Consider the following 13476-nt stretch of genomic DNA (forward strand, 5'->3'; position numbering starts at 1 on the left):
AGCGCAAGGTGATAGGTGAAACCTGGAGGAGGAGGTTTGAGAAACTGATGTTCATGCCATCAGGTTGGAGGCTACCCAGACTGAAAACTAAGTGTGGCCTCATCACTACTGTGGAGGAGGCCATGGATAGACATATCGGAATGGGAATGGGAAGTGGCATTAAAATGGGTGGCTACTGGGAGATGCCACTTTTTCTGGCAGACGGAGCATAGGTGCTCGACGAAGCACCTCATGTTGGATTCAGCTGTTTAGATCCAAGGTTAAAAGGTGGGAGAGGGGAGAGAGAAGCACAAGGTGATAGGTGAAACCTGGAGGAGGAGGTTTGAGAAATTGATGTTCATGCCATCAGGTTGGAGGCTACCCAGACTGAAAACTAAGTGTGGCCTCATCACTACTGTGGAGGAGGCCATGGATAGACATATCAGAATGGGAATGGGAAGTGGCATTAAAATGGGTGGCTACTGGGAGATGCCACTTTTTCTGGCAGACGGAGCATAGGTGCTCAACGAAGCACCTCATGTTGGATTCAGCTGTTTAGATCCAAGGTTCTTTCAGAAGTCAGGAATGAGGCACAAAACCTGTTGCTTTGCGATTGTTTTATTAAGAGTTGATAGAAACAGCAAATGGAGAGAAGGAGAGAGAAACTAAGCATGGTACCTAGCATAAAACAGCTACTTTTATACCTAAATATAAAGAAAATTTCATTCAAATCTGTAGATAAGAGACAATCAATTATAAAATGTGTTTTCAATACTGCAGTAAAAATTAACCAATGAGAAAACACTTACCCACTTAATGAGGTTTTCAGAATTATACTTTCTATAGCCACTAGGGGCATAATAAACTGTTATGCATATAAAAGCTACTTAAAATACAGATAATTATCAAACTACAAAGAAAATTACAAAATGAAATGGTCAGATTCAACCCTCATCTATACACATCAACTTTTATCCAATTGGTTATGTTATTTATGTTCCTCTGTATAAAATCAAGCACTTCACATTCATTGACTTTGAGAGTTCTATAAAATCTGAGATATTTACTTAAAACGTATAAGCTTTATCCTTATGATTACAACATCACTCATAACAAGAGGAAAAGTTAATAGCCATATTGTGCAATCCTTTTTCCACAGAATATATTGCAATCTCCCACAATATTAAGGACCATTAAATTTTAGTAGTGGAGCTACTGCAAACGTACACAGACCATTGCAGTTGATGTGCAGTTTTAAATCCCTGACAGCATTTGACAGCTTAACATTCATCCTTCACCATCCTCAGGCAATCAGTCATTTACAGACAAGAGATCCTGGCACCTGTACATTTTAATGAAAATTTTTATATATTGAACGCTGCATTAAATGGAAGCCATTACCATCGACACACAGGTTAAAAAATAACTCTGAATGCCTAGTGAATTGCTATCCTCTGGTTGCAGGTTCCTTTTCAAAAGACCAAATTGAACAGCACAGAAACAGGACCACCAGGTTCACGCAAACCTTTTCCCCATCTATGCCCGCAGTAGCTTATGCTTCATATGATGTGTCTATTTAAGTGTCTGTCAAAACACACTTTAAACATGATAATTATATCTGATACAACTGTCTTTTCAAGCCGTATATTGGAGACATCAGCTATACTGTTTGCAAAAAAAAATTCTTCCCTGATTCCCTTATACTTATGTCCTTTTTTTTTGATACTCATACAATGGGAAAGATATTTTGATAATCACTCTATGACTCTCATATACTTGAATAGTCAATACCATGTAGCCTTTTTCTTATTTGAGATGGCCAGTTCACTCCTTTTTATTTTTCATGTGATAGTATCTATTTATTATCAATTTCCTCTGATACTGTTATCATTCACTGAATTTCTGAACAGTTTAATTTCAAACAGGTGTGAGGTGTTGCACTTTGGGAGGACAAACTACAGTTAAGACATACTTATTGAATGGTGGGGCACAGAGGTGTACGGAAGAACAGAGGGACCTGGGAATCCATGATTCCTTGAAAGTAGCATCACAGATGTGAAATGGAGACACCTCTTATTAGGGCAAGAGAGAACCTGAGGTATGTCAAATACAAACAATTAGTCTTTGGGGTACTACAAGTCTGTGTCTTTATTGATGCTTTGCTGCACGCTTGAGTGCTTGGTGGGTGGTGTCGATGGTTTTTTTGCTGTTGGGGGGGCTTGTTGCTTTGCTGCTGCTTATGCGTGGGAGGGGGGAGTTGGGGGGGCTTTGGGGTTCTCGGCGTTGTGGTCATCGTGGCTATCCCTCGAGGTTGAGGATGATGGTCTTCGTTCTGAAGAAGTAGCCCACAGAACAAAGGTGCCTGTGCGTGTATTTGTTTAACGTGTACTTGATGTTGCACTCCAAGAAGCACACGATACTTCACAAATCAACCAACTGATTCCAATGGCATGGAAACCAGGACGATTGGAACTGATAGATTTGTTGCAGCCTTCATCCACCTTCACAGCCGTTGAGTTTGAAATAACTTCGTCCGCCTGTTCCACCGTTGAGGTCTTGGTTGGATTGTTTGTTGTCAGGGACCTCACCCTCGACCTTACCGCCATGGGTGACCCTACCAGGAGCATAGCTCCAGACGGCATTGCTCTCGGGATCACAGGACCACACAAGCTTCTCCACCACGACAAGGTGACAATCCACGGAGAAGTTTGGAGTTCTAACATTTAACTGTCACTCATTCTTTGGGGCACCGCTCTGTTTTTGTTGATGTTTGCAAAGAAAAAGAATTTCAGGATGTATATTGCATACATTTCTCTGACATGAAATGTACCTACCTACCTATTGAGAGAGTGTGATAAAGGGAGCTTTTGGTACACACTGGCCTTTGTAAATCAGGGCAGTTAGTACAAGAGTTGGGGAGTTAATGTTGAAGTTGTGAAAGATGTTGGTGAGATCAAATTGGGAGTAGTGTATGCAGTTCAGGCCACATATGTACAGGAAAGGTATCAATAAGTTTGAAAGAATGCAGAGAAAATTTACAATTTACAACTTGAGTTATAGGGAAAGGCTGAATAGAATAGATCGGGATGTTATTCACTGGAGCGCAGGAGGATGAGGGGAGATCTTAAAGAAGTATACAAAATTGGCAGAAGTATGTTTGCAGGCTTTTTCCCCTCAGGCTGGATGACACTGGAATTAGAGTTCATACGTAGGTTTTGGATGAAAGGTGAAATACTTCAGTGGAATCTGAGGGGGGGCTTCTCCATTGATGTGAGTGTGGAACAAGGTGCAGGTCGAAGTGGTGGATGTGGGTTGAACTGTAACATTTGAGAAAAGTTTGGACAGGAGATAGGTATGGAAGACTATAGTCCAGGTGCCGGTTAATGGGACTAGGTAGAAGATCAGGCCGGCACAGACTAGATGAGCTGAAGAGTATGTTTTTGTACTGTAATATTCTGTCACTTGTCAATTTATTGTTTTACAGCAGCAGTACATTACAGCTAGAATATTTTGCAGCTTGACACATTACCATATCACCTTTGTGATACTGTACCAGTGTTGATCTTTCAGTTCTTAAACTCATTCTCACTATAACTTTTTCCAAAATCAAATGAAAATGAAATCTGAAATCCTTCCCTGCCTCAGAATCTCCTATTGACGTTAATACCTGGTGCACAACTGCTTGAGCCCATTGTATTTCAGTACCATGAGCTGTAAGGAAATGGGTCATAAAACCTCAGAAATGTATTAATGAGAGCACAGTTTCAGGTGGATGACTCACAGCTCAGCAAAGTCCTACTTGGAAGTTACATCTAGCAGAATCATAGGAAAAGACAAAAATCTATTTGATTACAGTGTTACATTTATCCCAAACCTGTGAACTTTTTTCCTTATTTCCTAGGTAGGATGTGAATATGACATAAAGTCCAGCATTATAATTGCGTCACGGTAGTGTAGCGGTTAGAATGGCGCTGTTACAGCTTGGGGTGTCCGAGTTTGGAGTTCAATGCCGGCGTCCTCTGTAAGAAGTCTCTGTATATACACGGGCTTTCCCTGGGTCCTCTGGTTTCCTCCTACACTCCCAGGACATAATGGGTAAGTTAATTGGTCATTGTAAATTGTCCTGTGATTAGGTCAGGGTTAATCAGGTTTGTCAGGGGTTGCTAGGGAGACATGGTCAAAGGGCCAGAAGGACTGACTCTGCACTGTATTGCTAAATAAATAAATACATCCTGCACACTCATCATTTGTGAAATACATTCCATCTTGAAAGTTGATTGCTTCCGCCCTCTTATGGTACAAGTGCATTAATACACACTGTGACAAATACTTATTTGCAATCACCATACTTGCTTGAAGGGAACGAGTCACATTTCAGATAAATTGGGACGATATTTTGCAACGCAGGGGAGAAGCATAATTCCAGAAATAGGGTGACAATATCAAAGGTTGACTTGGCATGTCCTTAATCAGAACAGAGAGACACAAATAAAATATTTTGTACCCAGCTTGGCTGCTCTCATCTTGCTGGAAAAGGTTGCTATAAATTTAAAAAGTGAGATTAAAATCCAGGTCCTTTCAAAGATTTCTGTAAGAATGTAAACAAAAATGCACTTACCAAGAATGCCAGACATCAATTCTGAAATCAAGAAGAGTTAAGTGATTTTATATTTAACCACTTGCATACTGCTTCCACTAAATTTGCTTTTGTTTATTTTATGAATTAATTTTCTCCATCCAATAAAAAGATGAAGGTTCATCAAGGTCTTTACAACATTGTAGTACCTCAACTTAACAGTGACGAGATGACAACTGGTTTTGGGTGCAATTGTCAATAAGCTTGGTTGAAGACAGCTTCCAAATCACACCAGGCTGAATCAAGAAGAATTCCTTAAATGAGACTCATATTTCTTTGCAGTAATTCATGTTTCTTCAATGTCAAATGTTTGGGATGTTCTAAAAGGTGGTTATTTCTTCCTTACTAAATATTTTCCTATATTTGGACAGGTGTGGGTCTAACAGTGCTCTCTACTCCATGGCATCAAGCTCCATCTGGGGAATGATTTTGCATTGGTATGTAATAGAAACAGCAATTTTGTTAAAGTCTTTTAATGGAGATGTTCATAGATGGTTGCACAACATTCGGAGCTTCTTGGTAAATGGAGCAGCTCATTTCTACATGCAATACATTCTAGACCGTGGGTTCCCAACCTGAGGTCAATGGACCCCTTGCTTAATAGTATTGATCCATGGCATAAAAAAGGTTGGGAACTCCTGCATTACAGCTAGAAAGCCTTCTGGTGTCAAGGATATTTCTGCATCCAGTGTCCATGCCTGGGTGGTGTCTAGAATCTGGACACAAACCAGGCATGGACATTGGATACAGCAATGTCCTCGACACCAGATGGCTTTCTGTCTGTAATACCAAAGACCTTCACTCCCCACCAGCTGCATTTCCAACCAAGCTGTTCCAATGCAGTTACAACACCAGTCTCTGCGTGAAAATATAAAATAATGGTCCAGGTGTGCAACAGGTGATAGATCTGGCCTTTTGAGAGTACATCCTGAAGCTGGTGGTGCGCAAATGTGAAGAATTTTCCTCGTTGAGAATAACTCTGGAATTGTGTTGTCTACTGCAACCATCATGATCATGACTGCCTGTATCACAACAGGAGCAGGTGTTGTGCTAGTGCTTCATTGTCCAGAACATTTAGGTAAATGTTGCAATGATACCTTCTTTAGTAAACTGTACACTTACTTGTAAAACTATCATCAGCAACGAGACAATGAGATCAACAGAAGAGATCGCCAGTCGCCAATAAATAAATGAAAAGATTCAGGAATTGTTCAAGCTAATGACACTCAGTCATTGATGTTGTTACATAATTTAACCTCAATGTGACCATAAGATGTAGAAGAATTAGCCAATTTGCCACATCGAGATTTCTCTGCCACTCAATCATGACTGATTTATTTTCCCTCTCAACCCCATTCTCCTGCCTTCTCCCAGTAACCTTTGGCATCCTTAGGAATGAAAAACCTATCAACCTCCACTTTAAATATGCCCAGTGACTTGACTTCCTCATCCATCTGCTGAAATAAATTCCACAGATTCACTATCTTCTAGTTAAATAAATTTCTTCTCATCTCTGTTCTTTAGCAACACCCTGATATTCTGAGGTTATGTTTTCAGGTCCCAGACTCTCCCACTATTAGAAACTCTGCTTCACATCCAAATGTGTGAAATATAGTGAGGTGCAGGATGTGGTCATTAGTGCATCTACCTCAGGGGTTCCCAACCTATTCTATGTCATGGACCAATACCATTTAGAAAAGGGAGTGTGGATCCCAGGTTGGGAACCCCTATTCAAGCTGCTACGTGTCCAGACCACATATAACTGTAATTCTGGAGCTTATTGCTTTTTTCAACAGGCATCATGAGAAAAGCTTAGATATTCAAAGTTCAAAGTAAATTTATTATCAAAGTACATATATGCCACCATATACAACCTTGAGTTTCATTTTCTTGCAGGCATACTCAATCCATAATCCATAATCAATGAAAGACCGCACCAACTTGGGCATTCAATCAGTGTGCAAAGGTCAACAAGCTATGCAAATACAAAATAATAATAAATAATCAAGCAATAAATATTGAGATGAAGAGTCTTTGAAAGTGTGTTCATTGGTTGTGGGAGCAGTTCAATGATGAGGCAAGTGAAGTTATCCCCTTTGGTTCAAGGGCCTGATGATCGGGGGATAGTAACTGTTCCTGAACTTGGTGGTGTGAGTCCTGAGGTTCCGGTACCTTCCACCTCATGGCATGGTGAGCTGCGGACATCCGAGGAGCCAACGCACACGATGACTGATAATCAGGGATATGGGCCAGCGGAGATCACTCAGCCATGTGGTTTGCCAGGACTCAGCAGTGACAAAGACTGGATGAACTAGGCTTGTACTCGTTGGAATTTAGAAGATTGAGGGGGGATCTGATTGAAACGTATAAAATCCTAAAGGGATTGGACAGGCTAGATGCAGGAAGATTGTTCCCGATGTTGGGGAAGTCCAGAACGAGGGGTTACAGTTTGAGGATAAGGAGGAATCCTTTTAGGACAGAGATTAGGAGAAACTTCTTCACACAGAGAGTGGTGAATCTGTGGAATTCTCTGCCACAGGAAACAGTTGAGGCCAGTTCATTGGCTATATTTAAGAGGGAGTTAGATATGGCCCTTGTGGCTACGGGGATCAGGGGGTATGGAGGGAAGGCTGGTGCAGGGTTCTGAGTTGGATGATCAGCCATGATCATAATAAATGGTGGTGCAGGCTCGAAGGGCCGAATGGCCTACTCCTGCACCTATTTTCTATGTTTCTATGACTAGCAGCCAGCATGAACGCCAACCAATCGGAACTATGAGTTGGATCAATATAAACTTGGGCACTCGCCAGAAACAACGCTGACACTGATGATGTCACCTTGGTTGGTGACGAAACATTTGCGACCTCACCTCCAGTCTCGTCAAAGAGCCCTACAAACAGCAAACTGCAAATACAAAAGGGAAGAAATAATAATAATAAATAAACAAGAAATAAATATTGAGAACATGAGATGAAGAGTCCTTGAAAGTGAGTCCATCGGTTGTGGGAACAGTTCAGTGATGGGGTAAGTGAAGTTGAGTGAAGATATTGAGCGAAACATAGTTATGCTATATCAGAAACAAATGACTTCTCAAACTTTAAGCAATGTAACAACCACTCACTAGTTCCTGTAAATTTTCCTGAATGATTGTTTGCAATACAAAAACCTGAAGTGCAATGGGACTTGCGAGTCCTTGTGCAGAATTCCCTAAAGGTTAATTTACAAGTTGAGTCTATGGTGAGGAAGGCAAATGCAATATTACCATTCATTTCGAGAGGACTAGATTGTAAAAGCAAGGGTGTAATGTTGAGACTTTATAAAGAACTGGTGAGGCCTCACTTTGAGTATTGTGAACAGTTTTGGGCCCTTTTTCTCAGAAAGGAAGTGCTGAAACTGGAGAGGGTTCAAAGGAGGTTCACAAAAATGATTCCAGAATTGAATGGCTTGTCATATGAAGAGTATTTGATGGCTCTGGGCCTGTATACACTAGAATTCAGAAGAATGAGTTGTGGCCTCATTGATACCTATCAAATGGTGAGAGACCTTGATAGAGTGGATGTGGAGAGGATGTTTTCTATGGTGGGAGAGTCTAAGACCAGAGGACACAGCCTCAGGGCTGTCCCTTAGAACGAAGATGAGGGAGAAGTTCTTTAGCCAGAGAGTGGTGAGAATCTGTGTAATTCTTTGCCACAGGCAGCCATGGAGGCTAAGTCTTCATGTATATTTAAGGCAGAGGTTGATCAGTCAGAGCATGAAGGGATACAGGGAGAAGGCTGGAGATTGAGTCTGAGAGGAAAATGGGATCAGTCATGTTGAAATGGTGGAGCAGACTCAATGAGCCAAATGGCCTAATTCTGCTCCTACATCTTATGGTCTTATGGTCTTATACTTGGGATTAGTCTTTAATAAATACAGCTGGATTGTGCAGAGTCCGGGGTTCCAAGGAAGCCAAACCTGAAATGAATGATCACAGCTCCTGCAAAGAAACATTTAATGCAATTGAACTTCCACTTATGATATGACATAGAGCTCTGTTACTGCATGTTCAAGCAAAGACACCTACAGACTTGCAATGAATAATAAATATGATCTGCTATTGCCACTATTGGGGCCTGCAGATAATGAATACTGAGCTGAACTGAAATATGCCTTTTGATTTTCTATTTTATATCCTGTGTTTTCGCTCTTTTTTTGTTGCTGCTTGCGAGATTTGTTTTTTTTTGCGTGGGTTGATTTTTTTTGAACGGGTTCCATGGTTCTCCTTTGTTTCTTCACCGTCTGTGGGGAAGACAAATCTCAGTGGTGTACACTGCATTATTTACTTTGATAACAACTGTACCTTGAATCCTTTGAATCTAGGATTAACATTTACTGTGAATGTCTCAGATCTTGTTTAAAAATTCTGCTTTTTTTGTGCTGGTTTAATGAAGGATTTGCCACTACCACACCTAAACATGATTAAAAATATTAATACAAGGGATTCTGCTGATGCTGGAAATAGAAAACTACAACACAGAAGCAGGCCCTTTGGCCCATCTAGTCCACGCCAAACCATTGAAATTGCCTAAATCTAGACCAACTAATACAAAATGCTGGAGAAGCCCAGCAGGTCAGTCAGCATCTATGAGAATGAATAAACAGTCAACATTTTGGGCAGAGACCTTTCATTCTGATGAATTTATAACCAACACCAGAAGAAGAGTAAGTGATTTTAAAACAAAATTGTTTTAATGATTTTATGTGTTTTAATTAATACATGTTTTAAGTATAGCTTTTGTATTTATTGATGATAAACTTCATCCTTATTCTGATTTTTCATTTATATTTGCATCAACGTAATTAGTTTTTTTAAAGTCTCTGTAGTTAGAGACATTAGGGTCCTGAATTGACAGCTTTCCCATCTGTATTCTGTGTATGAAGAAAATGTTAATCTTTATGAAGATCAGACCCATTAATTTTAAAAAATGGAATTCAAGTAGAAAATACAACATGCTTATTATTCAGATGTTCCTGTAGCAATATATTTTTTATATTTTTCTTTTCAATTCTTGCTCAAATCCTGAAGTCGCATGAATTCTGCTACTAATTCTGCCACAGGCAGCTGTGGAGCCCAAGTCATTGGATATATTTAAGGTGGAGGTCGATAGATTCTTGATTAATCAGAGCATGAAGGGATATGGGGAGAAGCAGGAAATTGAGGATGAGGGGGAAATGGATCAGCCATGATGTGTCACGGTCCGGTCTGTTGACTCCTAATTTCAGTTAATTTTCTTTTCCCTGTGTTCTATCGGGCTCCTTGATTAGGGCACCTGATCCTCATTCGAACAGGCAGCATAAAGACTCCAGCTTACAGCTACTCGGTGCTGGACTGTCACCTGAGCCAGTGCTGCAATGCACGTTCCAGGCCACCGAGAATGGTGGACTCTAAGTTGCTTCGGTGCCTGGGGTTGCTTTGGGAATTCTGTCTCTTCGTGTTCAGCTAAGTGATTGCTGGCCGTTTGCCACTTCATGTGCTACTTCGTGTCAAAATACGAATTGTCTGTCGTCGTTGGTTTTGTCATCTCGTGTCCAGCTGGGGATTGCAGGCTGTTTGCCGCTACCCCAAGCAAAGATACCAATTGACTGTCGTCGTTTGGTTTTGTTGTCTCGTGTCCAGCTGAGTTTTGCAGGCCATTTGCTGCTACTCCGAGCCAAGATACGAATTGTCTGTCTTTGTTTGGTTTTGTCATCCAGTGTCCGAGTCCAAGTCCAGCCTCCATGACCAAGCTCCGGGTTCAGGCTCCTCCGCTTGTTGTCCAATGATCACATCCACATAATCCTCGCTCTCTGGCTTTCTTTGCAACTGTTAATAAATACACTTCTGTTAATGTTACCTCTGTGTCTGTGTCCTGCACTTGGGTCCACTACCACAGTGGTCCCCAACCACCAGGCCGCAAAGCATGTGCTACCGGGCCGCAAGGAAACCATATGATTTGGCGATAGATATGAAACCATATGAGTCAGCTGCACCTTTCCTCATTCCCTGTCACACACTGTTGAACTTGAACATAGGGTTGCCAACTGTCCCATACTAGCCAGGACATCCCATATATTGGGCTAAATTGGTTTGTCCCATACGGGACCGCCTTTGTCCCGTATTTCCCCCGCTAAGGTAGAGCGTTCCTATGAAACCATTGGTAAACCAAAATGGCGTAAAGCGAAGAAGCAGTTACCATTAATTTATATGGGAAAAATTTTTGAGCGTTCCCAGACCCAAAAAATAACCTACTGAATCATACCAAATAACACATAAAACCTGAAATAACACTAACATATAGTAAAAGCAGGAATGATATGGTAAATACACAGCCTATATAAAGTAGAAATAATGTATGCACAGTGTAGTTTCACTTAACAGAATCGGGAAGATAAAGCCAAAACCAATTATTAGAAAAAAAATCGGCATGTACACGCATGCACACGTCACGCATGTGCACACAGGTGCCCGCGCAAGGCTTCATGGTCATGGTAGTCTTTTTCGGGGTAAACACAAGAGTCCTGTATTTGACTGCTATTTTTGTTCCTTATTTGGAAATGAGAAAGTTGGCAACCCTACTTGAACACCCCCCCCCCGCCCTGGTTGGCCGGTCTGCAAGAATATTGTCGATATGGTCTAATCTGCAGTCCCTATCTTAATATATGATTGAAATATAATGAAAACTAACACTAAAGTGCCAGAAAATTGACCCTGGGGCACAGAAGCACAAAGATCCCTGGCATAGGCAATGAGACAATTTGCATGCAATACACATTTTCACATTAATTGCACAGAATTCATCTGCACACTCAGGGCTTGCGAATGTGGAGCACACAGTCCTTCAAAGAGAGCTGAGACCTGCTTCAGCCTCAATTAAAGGGAACCAAGGTAACCTGTTCTGTTGTCGTGAAGTTCAAGGCATCCATCAGCTTGGAAGTGGATCCTTTCTTGCTGTTCAGTCTAGTTGCAATCACTCCACACCCCGTGTCCAGCTAACCCTCTAGTTCGCTTACATCTGGCTGACTCACACAGAGCTTTCCACACCTATTTCTGCTTCCATGTTTTGATGCTTCCAACCCACAGCTTACTTTAAGCCTAATTCTTCCTTAATAACCACCTTCCCCCAATGTCCTACATTATTGCTGCCACACCTCTACCTACTGTTCCCTCCAGTACTGTAGAGTGCATAAGTCTGTGTACCTCGAACAAATTAGTAAGACCTTAATACATTGTAGTACCAGGCATTGTCATCAATTCCAAATGCTTGTGCTATATAAAATATACTCTGTTATTAGATTTGCCTAATCTGTCAGTGCAATAGTGAAGAAACCTACAGACTTTACAACCTCAGGCTACACCCAGATGGACTTCCCAATACTCTGGTGTGGCAGAACCAGATGGGGAACCTTGGCCATCTTTGCAGTGTATTCAGCAGTGGGCATCCATCAATCAGGACCCCCATTACCTGTGACATGCCTCATTCTCATTGCTACCATCAGGGAGGAGGTGCAGAAGCCTGAAGGCTCATACTCGATGAATCAGGAACAGCTTCTTCCCCTCTGCCATCCAATTTCTGAATGGACATTGACCCCAAGAAAACAACTTCACTATTTTTTTGGTACTACTTATTTAATTTAGCTATCATATATATATATATATACACACACACACATACATACATGATCTATGATCATAAACTTACTTTGAACTCTGAAGTATTTCATGCAACAGTCTTAAATGAATGATTGGGAAGAGGGCCTCAGGTATTATTACTTTACTATTCCTGAACCTTTATTGTCGGAGGGAGACTCTGGAAAATGTGGACCTTTTCCCATATCTCAGTTCCTACCTCTTGGTGCCTCTTGGTGGAAGAATATCAGCGATATAATTCACTACCAGCCATGTGCCAACATGGTTCTTAGTCAGTGGAGGAAAAGAGTATTTTCAGATCAAGACTTAAGATCTGCTCCTCTGCTCAAGGTCAACTGGGTAACAGGGGGTACTTCTAAGTAAATATATTATCAAAGTACATATAAGTCATCATATACAATCCTGAGGTACTTTTTTTTGCAGGCATACTCAGCAAATCTAGGAACCATAATAGAATCAATGAAAGATCGCTCCCAACAGGACATACAAACAACCAGTGTGCAAAAGACAACAAACTGTGCGAATACAAAAAAAAATTAGAAATAAAAATGGAGTACTTGAAAGTGAATCCGAAGGTTGTAGGAACTGTTCCGTGTTGAGGTGAGTGAAGTTATCCCCTCTGGTTTAAGACCTTGATGGCTGAGGGGTAATAACGGTTCCTGAAGCTGATGGTGTGGGTCCTGAGGCTCATATACCTAACTCCTGATGGAAGCAGAGAGCAGAGAGTAGAGAGCGTGGGATGGGCTGGGTGGTGGGGGTCCCTGATGATGGATGCTGCTTTCCTGTGACAGCACTGTGCCTATCTGCAGTACTGGATCCTCGTCACTTGGCGGCAGTGTAACAACATTCTGAAACTTTCAAACGCCCAGCTCAAATCACCAGTGGCTGTTGTAGAGATATTGAGAAAGTTTGTGTGTCACAATCTGCTTAATTTTGTTGGCTTGGAGAATGAATTTTGATTTCTCCTTCCAACATGACATACTAGCATGGAGCTGAAACATACTAAACCAGTTGTGGCCTCGCTTCATCTATTCTTCAGAATCAGAATCAGGTATGACAACACTGGCATATATCGTGAAATTTGTTGTTTTTCGGCAGTGGTACATTGCAAATACCCAGTAATAAAAGCTATAAATGACAATAAGAAGTATATATATTAAAAATAATTTAAATAAGTAGTGGAAAAAAGAGAGGG

Source organism: Mobula birostris, chromosome 23, assembly GCF_030028105.1.
Source record: "Mobula birostris isolate sMobBir1 chromosome 23, sMobBir1.hap1, whole genome shotgun sequence".
NCBI classification, from domain to species: domain Eukaryota; kingdom Metazoa; phylum Chordata; class Chondrichthyes; order Myliobatiformes; family Myliobatidae; genus Mobula; species Mobula birostris.